This window comes from Meriones unguiculatus, chromosome 21 (assembly GCF_030254825.1).
Source record: "Meriones unguiculatus strain TT.TT164.6M chromosome 21, Bangor_MerUng_6.1, whole genome shotgun sequence".
Taxonomy (NCBI): domain Eukaryota; kingdom Metazoa; phylum Chordata; class Mammalia; order Rodentia; family Muridae; genus Meriones; species Meriones unguiculatus.
In genome coordinates, this window is record NC_083368.1 from 5,730,293 (window position 1) to 5,735,336 (window position 5,044).

At 39.0% G+C, this 5,044-nt stretch overlaps 1 pseudogene; it reads left to right on the forward strand.

Annotated features, from left to right (window-relative positions):
• The first annotated feature begins 442 nt into the window (after positions 1-442).
• LOC110562567 (large ribosomal subunit protein uL2-like) lies at positions 443-2,331 on the forward strand (annotated as a pseudogene).
• Positions 2,332-5,044: the final 2,713 nt, after the last annotated feature.

The following is a 5,044-nucleotide window of genomic DNA, read 5'->3' on the forward strand; positions in this document are numbered from 1 at the left end:
ATGCATTCAGTTGTAAAAGAATAAAATTTATGTGATATCAAACATACCTTCATCTAGTATCAAGAGTGAAAACATTTATAGACAAAACTGTTTTATTCAAACTAAATAATAAAGAAAATAATATTGTAAGCCTATTCACTAATTATTCTGACAGGACATTTGTAAGAATGAAAAGGAACACTACTAATAATTAAATATATCAGAAAATAAACAACTGGACTCTCCATTTGAAAGCTGAGAAATGTATTTATTCTAACGGTATAAATGGGGATTAAAGAAAAGAAACTTTTTATCCTTTTCTTTTTCTCACAGAACAGTATAATTTACCTTTTAAAAATTTGGAGGGGTTAAAATTAGAAAAGGTAACTGGGATGTTTAAACATTTCAAAAGAAATGATGAACACTAAAGAGAAGACACAGATAAAGAAAACATAAAGGAAAAATGGATTTGAGAACTGTGATTGATGCCAACAGTGTGTTTAGGTAATGTGTTGCAAATGAGAACAGAGAAAGGAAGTCTAAACAGCTTGCTGACTGCTCTCTTTGAAGTATGTGAGGTGTTCAAAGATGAGACCAAATCATCTCCCGAGCTTAGTAAGGTACTAAGTAGCACCCACTAGCTAGTACTCATGTGCTGTTATTTGCTAAATGTCTACACTTGTTAAAGGCAATGTAAAGCCACCTCTTACTGGATTGCAGTTAATATACTAAGCCTCAAGTTTATCCTAGGCATAAATACAGCAGAGCCTTGTGTGTTTGTCACCTATAATAAAATAACCCTTGTGGGAACTGCCTCTATGAGTGTCTCCAAAAAGGTTCCCCTAAAAGGTAGGTTAGTAATGCTTGAAATGAACATTTTATTAAAAGTAAAAAATAAGTGAGACAGATCTATTCTGCTATTAGAAATGAGATATGAGCTCATTTGAATTAGGCATTTTATTTATAATGTGTGTGAAAAACATTAACAGTTTTATATTTTGAAAATCTGTCAGTAGTCTTAAAATAAACTTACCTTTTATTATGTTTTTAAGTGTTTTTATGGTTTCTTAGGTTAGTCTTAATATAATTCTCACAATCTCCATGATATTTTGTAAAGATCATATATTTTATAGTATGATTATGCATAGTTTATAAATTTGCATAGTAATTCCTTCATATGCTAAAAAAGGCAACCAAATATTTATCTATATATCTACCTATCTATCTTCTATTTATCTGTCTATCATCTATTCTCTCATTATCTATTATATACCAGTATCTCCATGTATTTATCATCTGTGTAACTGCCATTTGTATCTATTTTATCTATGTAAAATAAAAGATAGCAGAGGAGTACATATAGGAAGAGTGCCTAGAGGGAAGAGAATAGCTAATTCCCATGATAGTGTTGAAAAAGGCCTTCTGAAATGATACTTAGAAATTCTGTTAAAGAAACTGAGTGAAGGTCTAAAAATAAGAAATACTATTATACATAAAAGAAGGGCATCATAGACACTTGCGATTGCTGTAGTAGCATCAGTATTTCCTGTGGATATGATTAAATACGTGGAACTGCATATTTTATACAAGAAAGAAGCCTTTCTCATTCAGCCTTGCTTGCCAGCAGTCTTGCTGCCATGATCCATGTGATCCGAGCGCAGAGAAAGGGCGCCGGTTGTGGACTTCCCTGAGTGGCAAGGTTTTATTGAGGGCACCACAAAGGACCTCATTCATTACCCTGGCCACAACGCTCCCCTTGCGAAAGTGGTCTTCCATGATTCCTACTGGTTTAAGAAGTGGACAGAGCTGTTGATTGCTGCGGAGGGAATCTACACTGGACAGTTCGTGTACTGTGGCAAGAAGGCCCAGTTGAATATTGGCAATGTTTTGCCTATCGGCACCATGTCTGAGGGTACTACCATGTATTGTCTGGAAGAGAAGCCTAGGGACAGAGGCAAGCTGTCACAAGCCTCTGGTAACTATGTCACAGTCATCTCCCACAACCCAGAATCCAAGAAAGACCCAATTGAAGCTGCCTTCACCACCCAAGAAGGGCATTTCCTTGGCCAAAGGAGCTGTTGTTGGCTTCGTAGCCTGTAGAGGCAGAATTCACAAACCTATCTTGAAGGCTGGCCGTGCCTACCACAAGTTCAAGGCAAAGAGGAACTGCTGGCTGCGTGCAAGGGATTTGGCCATGAATCCTATGGAACATCCCTTTGGAGGTGGTAGTACATTGGCAAACCCTCCACTATCCAAAGAGATGTTCCTGATGGGCGCTAAGTGGGTCTCATTGCTGCCAGCCGGACTGGGCTACTACGTGGAACCAAAACTGCACAGGAGAGGGAGAACTAGAAATTAAAAATAAAGTATGTCCTTTGTCAAAAAAGAAAAAAGAAAGAGAGAAAAGGAGAGGAGACTTTCTCACAGCTTGAAACTGAAGAACATATAAAGACCTCTGCATCGTTAGTGAAGCCTGCCATACCTAAGTCACAACATAATGACTGCTACCATCTTGTAAAATTAGAGGGAGAGCAGGCATGGAGAGACAGGAAGCCAGAGACCAGGAATGATCTTATCTGAGGATAACCCAAATACCACGCTCCCCTTTTAAGGGCTACACCATTTTCAAACCTCACCACACAGGGAAGCAAGCTTTGAACATGAATTTTGGGGAGTTAAACTGAATCCAAACCATGGACACTAGGAAAAAGGATGTTCCATTCCATTACCATGGAGACTTTATCATTAGGATAACATAATGGAGATTTGGGGATCCCAAGGTCATGATGTCCACTCCAGACAGCATAGACTTTAAGAAGAGGACTGTGTTATAGTTATATTTAGATAGAAAAAGAGAACCAGAGCAGGCTAATGTCTCCAAGGAAAGAGTCTTAAAAGAGCAGGGAAGGTGCCAGAGCTCCCAGGAGGACATACAGGAAGAAAATGGCTTCATCCTGAGCATTGTTTTAGATGTAGAGCACAGTTTAAAAATTTATTTTTAACAGTATAGATCTGGTTTCTAGAAAAAGAAACACTGAAAGGTGTGAAAAGTATACATCAATAGATGACACTTTTCATCTAAATAACATCAAATGTTGTTTGTATTTTCTTGGCTTACTGATTGACTTGACTGTAGCTGGAGATGAAGGGGTCCTGAGAATCTGCACTTGCAGTGTCTTCCCTTGGTGATGCTGAGATGGCCTGAGAGCTACAACACCAGGCTCTCTGAAAGACCCCAGTGGCTGGTGCTCAATACAGCTATCCTAGGGCAAGCTTGTCCCTCAGCTCTGCAACAGACATCTAGGGATGTAAAAACTTTGTGTTCCTGAAAACAACTGAAGATAAACTATTCTTAATGATTTTAATTAAAGTATAGTTATGTCATTTCTTCCTTTTCTCTTCTCTTCCATGTCTGAATACCCTCCCAAATTCACAACCTTCTCTTCTTTAACAATTGTTGCATATATAGATAAATGAATAAATGAACATAAAAATACAACTTACTGAGTCCAATCAAGGTTGCCTGCATTCATATGCCTCTAGGGCTGATAAGCCATACTGGATAATCAATCAGGGTATTCATCCTGAGGAAGGCTAATTCTCCATCTCTCTGCAGTTATTAATTACATGAGGATCTTCATTTAGGGGAGGGGTCTCATGAGATCACCTCCATCCACAGTGGAATTAGAACTGATGCTGAACTTGTTCATGTTTTATTTAGACAGCCATGCAGTTGAGGTGTCATTGAGGTGAAACTTCCCCATCATTTCCAGGAGACACAATTTCACAGAAGACTGTTCTGTCCTTTGGGTTATATTTATAGAGCCTGAGATCTATAAGAAAGCTAGCTAATTATCACCCTATGTGCAAGCCAGCATCCAGCATTGTTCCATGGTTTTTGATAAAGTGCTTGCCTTGACTTTCCTCAGTGCAGGACTGTGCCTGGAATCACTGAATCACTGAATCACTGACACCTTCATGAGGATATTATATAAGTTTAATATTGCTGATGGAAAACTTACCACAAAATTAATGTCATGAAGTTGTAATTTATTTCACAGTTCACCAGTTAGAAATATAATATAGAACTTATTGTCACAACTTAAACTATTCTGGGCATAAAGAATTATGCAGTCTCTGGGACATGGGTCTATATATTTTCTAATTCTAGAGACCACCCACAATCCTTGTCTTGGGGCATCCCCTCTCTGTCTTTAAATCTACAACTAACTGCTTCATTTCTTGTTTCCTTCTACTCATAGCTGGGGAGGTTCCACACTGGCAGAGCCATGCCATTAGATGAATAACGTAGATTCCAATGATTGGTCCATGTCATGGTCTCTTACTTCAATCACATCAGCAGAGTGCCTTTGTCCAGGCTGGGGTGGCATATGCACAGATCTCATTGATTAAAATAAGCATCTTTAGAGATCCCTTTCCTAGGGTTCAGTTGCAGTTTACAGTGGATGCAGGCACTCGGTGTTAATCAACAGATTTCTTCAGGGTGGTGTTATGAAGTTGCTTTTTTTCCAGCACTGTGGACCTCTTGGTATTTTGAACCTGTAGATTCAGCTCTTCTTGAGGCCATTACTATAAAACACACTTCCGAGATTTCACAATACCAGATTTTACTGCTTTCCAGAGTGCTGAGTCGAGAACTTTGAAGGTTTGACTTTTAACCGGCTTACAGGTTTATGTATTAGCATCAAGATTCAAGGATTCCAGTGAGACTCTCAATGTCTGAGAAATAAAAGAGAGGCTAGAAAGATTAAAAAGGTACCCCAAGTCCCAGGTGTAAAATGTCCTGATCAGAGGGCACCACTGGGAGGAGCCAATTTCCATCCTCTGCAGGGTTCCCTGGAGGGAACGGTGGAATGGTAGGATTCTCCCCATCCTGTCTGCTTTCTGAACACCATGAAGTGAGCAGCGCCATCTAGTCTGTATTTCTCACCATGTCTCATCTCTGGTCCAAAGGCAGCAGAACAGTTGGTCATGAACTGAAGCCTCTGTAATCCTTCCTCCCTAAAGTTGAGTTTTCAACTATTTTTGTGTTCTGTCACAGTGA